The sequence below is a fragment of the Henckelia pumila genome, chromosome 1 (genome assembly GCF_033568475.1).
Source record: "Henckelia pumila isolate YLH828 chromosome 1, ASM3356847v2, whole genome shotgun sequence".
NCBI classification, from domain to species: Eukaryota; Viridiplantae; Streptophyta; class Magnoliopsida; order Lamiales; family Gesneriaceae; genus Henckelia; species Henckelia pumila.
This window is the reverse complement of record NC_133120.1, coordinates 67,832,863-67,845,794: the sequence shown is the minus strand read 5'-3', so window position 1 is coordinate 67,845,794 and position 12,932 is coordinate 67,832,863. Positions and strand designations below refer to the sequence as shown.

Here is a 12,932-nt window from a genome sequence, read left to right as displayed (position 1 = left end):
TCTGTGGATATTTTAATTTCTGTGGTAGCTTCTTTTGAAATAATGCGCTGCACTCTTCCGTCAGATTCACTGCCTCAAACTTCTCTAACTTTCGCTTCTTAGACATCACCTTTTTTAAGAGTTTAGCATAATTTGTCATTTGCTGCAAAGTATTGGCAAATGGAATATTGATGTGAAGTTTCTTGAAGATCCCAAGAAACTTATCAAATTCCTCATCCAACGCTCTCTTCTTGAATCTCTGCAGGTAAGGAAGTTTTGGCTTAAACATAGGTTTCTCTTCGAGCTCATCCTTCTTAGACTCCATAGGCTTACTCTCACTGATCCTGCTCTCACCAAATTCAGCCTCTTCCACTTTCTTCTCCTCCTTCTTCTCCACTTCAGATTTTGGCTCATTGACTCTGACTTCTTTTTCACTTCTCAATTATATGGCTTTACAGTGTTCTAATGGATTCACCTCAGTATTACTTTTGAACTGACCTCTGTTTTGATCTTTTAATGCATTCACCAGCTGCCCAATTTGAGTCTCCAAATATTTCATTATACCACCCATATTAACCATATGCGTCTCCAAACTATCAAGACGAGATTCAGTCATTGTCATTCTTTTACCAGATTCTATCACAAAAGTACTAACCAAGTCCTCCAAATATGGTCTCCTTTCTCCCTTATTTGTATAAGGGGGATTTAATACATTCTTGTTATTTTTATAAGAAAAGTTTTCATAGTTATGCAAATCGGGATTATAAGTATTTGGAAAAGGGTTACCTCGATTTCCTCCATAGCTTCTGATGATAATGTATTGGGCCTCGTCAGGAGTGTGTGACTCTGCAATATTGATAGTCTTACCTTCAAAATTTCTAGTACTCATAGCAGCTATCCGTGTAGTTAATTCCGAGACTTGAGCAAATAAAGAAGTGAGAGGATCCACGACATAAATTTTGGATGATTGCTTGATGCAAGCTTGTTCAGTCTGCCACTGAAAGCTGTTGATAGTCATTTGTTCCAGCATCTCATACACCTGAGCAGGATCCTTTGCAAATATAGTACATCCGATAGCAGAATCCACAGACATCCTCGTTGGTGCATTTATAAGAAAAATTCAATCTACTCCCAATCAGCAAAGTTATGATTTGGGAACCGTCTCAACAGATCCTTGTAACGCTCCCATGCCTCATACAACTGTTCATAATGATCATGTTGTCTGAATGTACTAATCTCAATCTTCAGTTGGGTGAACTTGTCCAAAGGAAAGAATTTTGCTAGAAATTTCACTGTCATGTCCTCCGAAGTAGTAATGCTCCCAAGTGGCAGTGATTGAAGCCAACAATGTGCCTGATCCCTGAGAGAAAACGAAAACAAATTCAATCTAATAATATCCTCATAAACACCATTAATTTTTATTGTGTCGGTGATCTTCAGGAATGTCCTCAGATACAGATGAAGATCAGCAGTGGCACTTTCATTAAATTGGTTCTGCTGAACCATGTTTATCAAAGCAGGCTTAATCTCAAAATTTTTGGCATTAATGGTTCCACAAGCAGGGCCGATCCTATTAGTTTTTTTGGTTTGAGTCTAACTTTTAAAAAAAGGGTCCTATGAATACTCATAATACTTTATTACAATTTTCTTAAGTAAAATCGGCAAAACTAAAATACAATATTTATTACAATGCAATATTTCTGTTATAACTAAACATGTCAAACATATTGCAAATGTTCACTAATTACTAATGTGTGGTTGTGGCATAGATTTAGTGATTTGATGAAATTTCTCTACATGATGAAAAGCTTAAAGATTATAGTATTAAACCCTCCAAAGCAGAGAAGTGATTTTCTCATAGAAACGAGAAACGAAAAGCAGAAAACAACTTTACCCTTTATTTCGTAAAATGAGCTGACTTTTTCGGAATTGTTATTTGTTCAATGTGAAAGAATTATAAATGGGCCGGGTGGATTGGATTTAAACAACATTGGCCTTTTTCATAATCATAGACTTATATTTATTATTACTATATACTTATATAAACCCAAAAAAATGGGCCCTAAAAAAAGTTGAAATTTTGGAGTCTGAGTCCTTGGACTCTTTGGCCTCAAGAAAGGACCGGCCCTGTCCACAAGCTATTCTAGTATAGTGAGCCTGGAATACGGGCCTGAAGTGATCTCTAATTGGTACTAAAGGAGGTGGATTATTCTCAGCCATATCTTTCACTTCTTCTCTTCTTAACTTTCTCAAAGCTCTTGTAGTTCGTTCAATCTCCGGATCGAAAAGTAGAGAATCAATGCTTTGATATCTCCGTATAAACTACACTTAAGAAGAATAAAAACAAATAAGTATCTAAAAATTAATAACAAAGAAAAATCTAAATTAAAATCTAGACTAATTGGTAATAATACTAATATAACTTCAATTAAAATACTAATAGGCAACGACGCCAAAAACTTTTTGCATAATTTCTTGCTCGCAAGCGCACGATTGTCTAGTTTTAATATAGAGTGAATAAAGTATCATTCTCACAAGGAGTATGTATTGAAAATTATATAGTGCTTGTAATTAAAATAGGCTAAAATTTATTTAGAAAATTAAATAAAAGAATTTTGTTGTTCAAACTTAAATAATTAAGAAAAAACTAGCAAATCACACACTGAAATAAATGCCACTAAGAGAAAAATGTCTAGAGGATTTGATTTCACTTAGTTTCGACAAATACTACTTCTAATCAATTTATGCTCATGAATTTCATTTAGTTAATAACCATGAACACTTAAGTGTTTCTATTTCTCTCTCTCGAGTAACAAATAGCATGTATCAATTAAGTTTCAATTAAAATATCTCTATTAAAAATCTTGGATTAATGATATGTGATAAACGATGTTCTTATACTTGCTTTGTTAAAGTTATACACTTTTTCGAGCTATATAAATATTAACAGTGTATTTTCTAATGGTCATATTCAAAATCTTATCTTCCGAGCACCGATTTCAAATAAATATGACAATTCAATTATTAATCAAGTAATTGAAAGACAATCAATTCTAAAAAATACAATTAAATTAAGAGTTCAATTCAATAAATTAAAGAGTCGTAGAAGTCATATCTACTAAGTACTTCATCCTCTAGACTTAAAAGTTTAGTTCATAATAAAAATATTGCAAAAACAAATCATGTTCTTCAAACTAAACATCAATTCAAAATTTAAGAAGAAAAGATGAAGAGAAACGAATCCGAAGTAGCGTCCGCGTTCTTCGTCTTCGAAGCTTTCTCTTATCCAACCTTCTTCTCTTCATGTGAGCAGCTTTTTCCCTCTCTCAATTCTCTCGTGTGTGCTGTGTTTTTGCTGTACTTGAGTTGTTATTCTCTGATTTGTGCGGTTGCTTCCTTTCTGTTGAGTTTTTTTCCTCCCTTTTATGCGCGTGTTTTGTGCCTTTTATTCCTCCTCGAAGTTCGTTTATTGAAGCCCAACAAATGGAGTCTTTTAAATCTACGAAATTCTTTTTTCTGGTTGTTTGCCGCAGCAGCGCATAAGCTCTTTACTCAAGCGCATAAGCTCTTCTCTTATTCTTTACTTTTCCCAGACCAAGCACAGAATTGCTTGTTCTATTGCGCTTCTGCTCTTCCTCTTCATAGAATGTGCACAAAATCTCTTCTTTTAAGCGCTGCTGCTCTTCTTTCATCATCCAAGGCACAATTGCTCTTTCAAACAGAATAGTTTCTCTTCATTGTTTCGAACAACATGTGTTACTAATCTTCATTATTTGTGCAGCTACGCTTGTGCTTTGTGTCCAGGCGCTCGGCATTTTTCAAAAAATCATATCTCACATTTTAACTGTCGGATCGAGCTGAAATTTCTACAGCAGTTTGAAAACATCTTAAATTAATTCTGAATGGTGGAGATCGGATTTGGATCTCTATAGCATCCCAGATATATTTTTGAAGTTTGCGGCTTCGTAATTCCTTCTTTCAATTATTCTCGGTACTTTTCCTCCAATCCTCGCATATCACAAAAACAACAACAAATACGTTTAAAATCCGCTCGATTCATCACAAAATTCAAGTTAAAACACATGCAAATTAAGTGCATAAAATGCACTTATCAGACATAGCATATATTGGGTGAACCACGTAAATCTTGTGTTCTTGTTGATTATTTTATTCCGTAATTTTATTATCGTCATGATCCCTTCGGTATAATCCATAACAACTGGTATCAGAGATGTTACGGTATCCGGGAGCCTTGGTGATTTTTTTTTTAAAATTCTGAGTATGCTCTGTGGTTGCAGCTTTAACTGATATTCCACAATATTTTTTGAAATTTTATTAAGGCAGGAGAAGCGATGGCCGGAGATGACGGATCGGGACCTGGAATCAATAAGTTTGATGGTAAAGATTTCACGTTCTGGCGATTACATATTAAAGACTATCTTTATAGCAAGAAGCTGCATCAACCTTTATCCGGAAAAAAACCAGAAAATATGGAGACCGATGAGTAGGTGCTCCTTGACCGACATGTGTTAAATGTGATACGATTGACCCTAACAAAGAACGTGACACATAATATGGCAGAGGCAAATCCACGAAGGAGATGATGTCCATTTTAATCTCGTTGTTCAATATATTAATCCCTGGTCAAAGTTGAATCTCGCAAATATAATCATCATAACATTTAATTAACACGGTGAAGTGATTTTTAGAATCTCTTTAATTTCTCGATGAACGCATGTTCTATTATTCAAATTAAAGTCGATGGGAAATTGAGTATTTAAGTGGATTTAATTTTTTTTAGAGAAAAAAAAGAAAAAAGAAATCAACCACCAAGTAGTTTAATATATATGACGATGAGATGTTACTTCACAAATTTTAAATTATATCCACGTCGAGGTTGAATTAATGGAAATTCATGTGAAATAAAATAAAAAGTTCTAAATTGAATATTTATTTAATTTTCTTATTTATTGTGTGAGGGTTAATAATTGAAGTTCATTAATTGTACCAAAAGTAGTTATATAAATAGAGTAACACTCCTGTGAAACTATTTCACAATGAAACGGGTCAACCCAACAAATAAAATTATCCGATTAGTTTTAATCGGATCGTCTTTGATTTGGTCATATTCTCCGTTTCTCTCTCGAACCCGGGGCTGAGCCAATTTTTGTTCACTCTCGCGAAATTCTTGGTCCGTCAAATTGAAAGCTCAAGGCCGATTATACATTTCTCTCTCGTGAATTTCTTTGCAGTGCATGTGAGTCTCTTCTCTTCTCATCTGTTTCTGAATTTTTTTGTCCATTTCTAGTTGTTTTTTCCATAATTTTGAACAAATTCAGGGTTCTTATGTTTCAGGATTCAGATTGATGTAATAGTCGTATTTCTGTTATCTATTTTGTTCGTTTGATCTTTCAAACTCAAGCAGATTTCAATTCTTTTCTTCGTTACCATCCCAAGCTTCTGGTGACTCAGAAGAGCATGAAAAAAGACAGCAGATACAGTCAAATGGAGAAATTAGATCATGAGACGAGAAAAGGGTCGTGGACAGAAGAAGAAGATGTCCAGCTTGTATTGTACGTCAACTTGTTTGGTGATCGGAGATGGGATTTCATTGCTAATGTTTCAGGTTTGAAGGTGGCGGGCGATCCGCTCTTTCGGTAGGCTTGTTTTGGGCATGGATCGGTATTTTTTGGAGAGCCCAAAAAGATTCACTTTGAAAATTGATTTTTGTTGTCTCAGGTTTGAAAAGAAGTGGGAAAAGTTGCAGGTTGCGTTGGGGTTGATTACTTGCATCTTGGCCTCAAAAGGGGAAAGTTGTCCCCTCATGAAGAGTGCTTGTTCTTGAACTCCACTTCAAATGGGGAAACAGGTTTGTTTCACTTTTCTTTTCTTTACAACATATATATGCGTGTGTTTATGTATAAATATATATCTGGTTGATTGTGATTTTTATGATTATAAGAACCAATGATCACGATTCTTTTTTATGTGTGTGTCTATGATTCATCACGATCAATCCATTTAAACTTTATATATTATATCATTTTTGATGGATTCTCCGGCTAGTTAATGCTTCGGAGCTCTCAATTTTTAAATAAGATATTTTATTTCTCAGGAAATCATCCAACTCGAATCCCAATTTAAAGAATGGTGGTGGCTTCTGGAAATGCCTTTTCCCAGGAAATGACCATTAAAGAAGCGGATTGCCAGCATGTAAGCAGTAAGATTGTTGTTTGGTATCTTGATTATGCTTCAAAGTTCAAACCTATTACGTATTGTCTTTTTAATTTGTTAAAAGAGAATTTATGCTTTTGTTTTCGACTTTTGCTAGTGAGCAGTAGCTGGAAATTGGCCAAAATAACGTTAGCTTAGCACTTTAACAGGATTTTTTAAGAAAAAATATCAAATTTGTCATTTTATTTGAAATTGCTAGCAACAAGAGGATTTGGTTATATTATGCTCTTTATAGCTGGAAATATGATTTTTTTTATTGGTTACTTTGATGGATTATGATAGGTTGACTGAACATTGAAGTGTTTTCATGGTATGAGCTCTGCTGTTCCATCTGAACATGTTGACGCTATCATATAGTATAAAAAATGTCAATTTATAGCTCTGGATCGAGATAATGCTAAACATTATTTGGTTGGGATTGTTGAATTTCTTTACTCTCACTGGTTTTTGATAGCTAATGGCAGTCATTTGATGTCTCAAACATTACGTGATGTTGTTTAGTTTTTAGAAAGGTAGTATGCATTTACTTTTTTATTACATAATCTGGTTTCTGTGGTAGGCGCACATATATTTTTCTTAAATTTTTTCTCGTGTATTTTTGTTTGTTCATTGGTAGCTTCCAATTTTCCCAAATGGTACGCAACGCTTTGCCTGATGTAAATTCAAACTATTGCTCATGTCAGGAAGTTTATGTCTTTGCCGTCCACATTAAGTAGCAGCATGCAAAATTTTTCCTAAATGCAACTTCAGAGACACGAAGATTGCAACCATTTCTATTATTACTTTGAATCTGGCTCCACCTTATAATCAATAGCAGAATAGTTTGTCCTATCAACCCATCTGTATTCCATGTAGTATGGTTATTCAATAAACTATTTGAATCTCTACTTTATCCATCTAGATGATAGGGATTGAAGTTGGTTTCCTTATTGTTCTTTCGTCTAACTATCCTCATATGTTCTTTCAACTAGCTTGGTTTAGATGAGGCTACTCCTCGAGTGGTAGTTGGTCACAGCTTTGGTGGAAAAGGTAGCCGCGTCTTCTGTAAGAGTGGGTGCCCAGTGAGCCAACTGTGTGGCTATGGGCTTTGTTGACTCTTTGTATAAACAATCTTTTGTTTAATATTATTTACACTTTTATGGCAATGACTTTATATTACTTCATATTGTTATATTGTGATATACTATTGTTGTTTTGATAAAGACCTTGAATATACTATAGTGTATGTAAGATGTGGTAGAACATGGAGATGTCTATCATGAAATACATCTTATAGTCACTGTATGTTCTAAAACCGTTCCTAGTCGATTGAGCCGTCCGATAATAAGGATAAGGATCGCTCGAGTTTGAGACTAGCATTTGCGATGCTGAGTACCACGTTTCATTGGTAGGGAACATGGAGATGTTCGAAGCATGCAAATGGATATTCATAGGATGAATAATCGAACTACCCTAACCGGACTTTCCAAGTGGTTATCACTTATCGAGTGGATAAAGTCCGCGGTTTTGGTTGTACACCATTAGTCCTTACGACTTGAAACATCATGGAGACTCTATATGCTAGTGCTGTGCTTTGACTCGTTTACCGACTCTATGGGGGTCATCAGGTGTCGAGATTGGGTACAGTTACGACACATATAGGAGTCAATGCATTGTTGTCAAGGATTCACCACATACTTGCGAGTGTGGATATCCTATGCGATCTGAGGAGATATTAGTGTGACAAATCTCTGGCCAGAGTACTTGATGTGATTTAAGAAATGGTTTCTTAGTAGCACATGCGATGTCACTAATTTGATCTTCAAGATGTATTGCATAGTTATCGAATCTTGAGCGACTCTCGATATACCAATGGTTGTTGATTCGATCGGGATATATGGATGAAGGGACCGTACTGTACGCTAACCAAAATCTACTGGTTCTTGTAGGCACTATCAGTGATACCTAGGGAATCATGGGGCGATGTTGCTAGGCGCTTTACCATGATTCGTTGGGCAAGTCGGAAAGTGTTGTTCCGAGTCACAAGGAGTTGTGAGCCCACGGCTAGCTGTATCCCTGAACCATTGAGGGTCACACAGTGTAATGGAGTTTTAATCCCCGTTGAGATAGTTAAATTTAAAGAGTTAAATTTAATGAACTAAGGAGTTGGACTTCTTAAATAAGAGTAAGGGAGTAGGATTTCCTAAAATGACATAGGGATGGACATTTTTGGAAACCACTGAATTCGGATTCAGGAAAATTTATTTTGACTTTAAAACGTGCAGAAATGGTTTCTGTGCACATTGGTGAAATCGTTTCATCAATCGGAGTCACGATGAATTTTATATTAATTTCTGAACGAGCGGGCTTTGCTTGTCGGGCCCCAGCTTATGATTAATGGGCCCTAAGGTGTTAGTGGCCTGCATTATAAATAAGTTATTTCAGTACAGAAATTACACACAACAGGTCATAATTTTTGAGACAGGATTTTCGAAACCCTAGCCCCTCTCAAAACGTTTTCGGCCGCCCCTCCCTCCCTCTGCCCGAGAAAATTCCGGTCTGTGATTTTGAATCGCAGTAAGGAATAACGAATCAAATTCGTGTATTCTCTTCGCAGAAAACTTCTGATAGATTTTCTAGTGCAATCTATCAGAGGGATTAAACCTCTGTTCGTGGACCTGATTGAAGGCGTTCATCGGTTCCAGGGAGAGACAACAAGAGCAGAATTGTTTTGTTGGTGTCCATTAATCTCGTTGCGAGATTTGAGGTAAAATTTATTTAATTGTTATTTAAATTTTACACACACAATAATTCAATCGTTGTATGGTTGATACCCACACCATGGAATCGTTCCATGAGAAAATTTTTAAACTTCCGCTGCACCGGGTATCAATCATAATTGGTCTGGGAACTCGCCAGTTTTCCAACAGTGGTATCAGAGCCAGGTTGCTCAGATCAATCGATTGAATTAATCAATTGTACAAAATTTTTGAGTCTCGGTTTTTGAAACAAAATAAATATTTTTAATAAAATTTTTTTTTTTTTTCCGGGGGCGAAACCCGGGCAGCGATTGGATCGCTGCCCGGAAGGGGGCAGCGACCCAGGGGCGGCGCACGGCGCCACCCAAAGGGGGCGCACGGCGCCGCCCAGGGCGGCGACCGTCGCCGCCCAGGGCGGCGCTCGGCGCTGCCCAGCGCAGCGCTGGGCGCTGCGCAGGGCAGCGCTCGGCGCTGCCCAGGGCGGCGCACAGCGCCGCCCAGGGGCGGCGCTCGGCACCGCCCAGGGCGACGCACGGCGCCGCCAGGGCAGCAAACGTTGCTGCCCTAAGGGGGCAGCCGGGCTGCCCCGGCCCGCGCCCCGGGTGCGGGCCAACCCGGGAGTGTCCCGGGTGGCCCGTGGGAAAAATTAATATTTTTTATTAAAAATTAATTTTAATATGTTAAAATTTTATTTTTGGTCCGGTCAAAAATTGTTTTTTGATTGGTTCACGAGATTTCGGATCGAATTGTTCGAGTCCGTAAATTTTAAAATTGATTTTGGATAAATTTGAATTTTTGGAAAATTTTAATATTTTATCCGTAAATTGAATTTTGAAATCAATTATTTTGGTACAATTGATGATAAGATATGATCTTATGATATATTGAGTAAAATATGATTTTATTTGTAAAATTGGATTTTATAGATAAAATATGATTTTATTTGATATGGAGATAAAATATGATTTTATATGTGAAATGTGATTTTATATATAAAATATGATTTTATCTTGTTTAAATTTGAATTGCCACAGCATGTTATCCAATAAATTAATTTTGAATTAAAGGTTATTGGATAAGGATGATCGATTGCCATGACCAATTTTGTAGGTGTATGTTAGGAATTTACATTTTGTCTTTATTGTTGTTGGTTTTATTAATGGGCCTGGTTTATGGCCCGATATGAATGTCATATATAATAAAAGTGGGCTTGGTTTATAGCCCGTTCCCACCCCCTAAAAATGTATCCCCTACTTGTCATTGTTATTTATTGTAAATACATTAGATTTAGTGGGAGATCAAGATTTGAAGATGGTGGGCCCAGCAGACAATGAAGACTGAAGAAATGTAAATTGGAAGCATATGTAATAGGATTGCATTTGCATACTGCATATTACCTAGGATTGGACTAAGACCCGTGATTGGCAACCACGGGTCAATTAGAAATGGAATCGATCATCCTATATAATATGTGATATTATGATTGTATGCATGTTTAGACATAAATTGCATGAATCCGGCAATGCATGCAATAAATTAAATATGATGAGACAAATATTTTTATAAATAAAATCCCTCATTTTAAATATGATTTAAAATTTATATCAAGATAAATAAAGGAAATTTAAATATTGTTTAAATATTCCTACCTTCCATCAACGGTCAATGTATGTGATGCTACCCGCGGATACGGTCCGGCTCATATTATTGGGGGGGCCCGTCCGTCGGAAAGCTGTACATTGGATCGACAAATGTTGTAAGTTGGGTGGAACTCCCATGGGATCGGCTCATATTATTGGGGATCCACATGGCGACCGTCCATCACAACTTAATATTGATGGGTCATCTTGACATGTCACTTTAAACGGCGTCATATTATTGGGCCCTTATTGGACATGAGGTAAACACATGGGGGTTGCTTTGGAAGCAATTGGGCTCTACCTTTTGAGAATTATGGTTGGCTGATATTATTCGGGACCATAAGTTTGTCAATTGGACTCCATGTTCTCACTAAGGAAAAAGTTTCCCGTTTTCACTAGAGGGTGGTGAAATCGTTAAAATAGTGGGAGTGAGATTCATAAAATAAAATTCGCCAATTTTATGTCTTAGTAAATTATTTAAACAATCATCGATAATTGTCTGTTTTATCTCAGTAATCCACATGTTTCTGTTCTCCAACAAAACAAACTTATTGACGCAAACAATACAGAATGATTCCATAAGTTAAGATTGTCCTAAGTTCGGAAAAAGATTTTCTAAGTGTTAGAAAAGGCTTCTCCGAAAACAGCCCCGGCTAATGTAACTGCCGAAAGGTTGGCCGAATTAGAGAAATGGTTGGACCATGATCTCAAGGCCAAATGTTACATGAAAAATTGGACAAGTCTAAACAAGTTTGCCATCACTGCAAGAAACCCGGTAATTGGAAACGTAACTGCAAGGAATACCCCAAGCAGTTGCGAACTGCAAAGGGTATGTTTTACATTGAAATAAATGTTTTTCTTAATACTACTTCTTGGGTATTGGATACCAGATGTAGATCTCATATTTGCAATGAGTTGCAAATGATAACAAGAAGTAATAGGATAAGGATGGGTGAGACCCAGTCAAGGCTCGGGAATGGTTCCAGAGTTAAATCCATAGCTATGGGAAATATTTATTTTTGCAGAATGGTTTTAAATTATTGTTGAGAGATGTTTTATTTGTGCCAGATTTAATTAAAAACATTATTTCTATTTCTATGCTTGATAGAGATGGTTATTCTTGTAATTTTGTGAATGGGATTTGCAGTATTTACAAGAATGAATGTTTAATTGGAAATGGACAACTTGAAAACGATCTATATAATTTAAAACTAAAAGACGTTCCAGTGAATTGTATTGACAAACCGGCAACAACAAACAAAAGGAAAATCGATAGTCAAAACCCGGCAAACCTTTGGCACGCTAGACTAGGTCATATTTCCTCAAGGAGGATGAACAAGCTAGTGGGAGAAGGCATGTTTGATATGTCTGATATTAACTCTCTACCTACTTGTGAATCCTGCCTAAAAGGAAAAATGACTAAATCTCCTTTTAAGGGGAAGCCTGAGCGTAGTCAAAATCTGTTGGATTTGATCCATACAGATGTTTGTGGTCCATTTAGAGTAGGGACTCAACATGGCCACACCTACTTCATTACCTTTACTGATGATTATTCTAGGTATGGGTATTTATATTTAATGAAATATAAGTCAGAAGCATTTGAAAAGTTCAAAGAATTCAAGGCTGAAGTAGAAAACAAGCTAGGTAAAAGTATTAAAGCACTTCGATCGGATCGAGGTGGAGAATACTTGAGTACCGAGTTTTTGGACTATCTAAAAGAGAATGGGATTCTCTCTCAGTGGACTCCTCCTATGACACCACAGCTTAATGGTGTATCGGAGCGTCGTAATCGAACTTTGTTGGACATGGTTCGATCTATGATGAGCTTCACTGAGCTTCCACCTTCGTTTTGGGGCTATGCGCTTGAAACGGCGGTATTGTTGTTAAACAACGTCCACACTAAAGCAGTGGACAAGACACCATACGAGTTATGGAATGGCAAAGCTCCTAAGTATTCGTACTTGAGGATTTGGGGATGTCCTGCTTACGTGAAGCGGACAGTGGGAGATAAGTTGGATAGTCGATCCAGCTTGTGTTATTTTGTGGGGTATCCGAAGAATTCAATCGGATATTATTTCTATTATCCTGCTGAAACAAAGGTGTTTGTTTCACGGAATGCCACCTTCTTGGAGAAGGAGTTCTTATTGGATAAGAAAGGCGAGATGATGGAACTCGAAGAAGTTCGAGAAGAACCCGAAATACAAAATAACGATCCCACACCTCAGGAACCATTGCTGGACACGCCTGCACCTAGAAGATCCGAGAGGACTTCTAGACCTCCAGTTCGATATGGTCTTCTTCTTGAAGAGGGTCAAGATGAACCCGACATTGGATGTGATCC

At 36.8% G+C, this 12,932-nt stretch overlaps 1 non-coding gene across 1 annotated transcript; it reads left to right on the top strand.

Moving 5' to 3' along the window:
- Positions 1–1,120: 1,120 nt before the first annotated feature.
- LOC140876935 (small nucleolar RNA R71) lies at positions 1,121–1,229 on the top strand. The gene has a single exon (XR_012149162.1). It is a non-coding gene; the product is annotated as a small nucleolar RNA R71 (small nucleolar RNA).
- Positions 1,230–12,932: the final 11,703 nt, after the last annotated feature.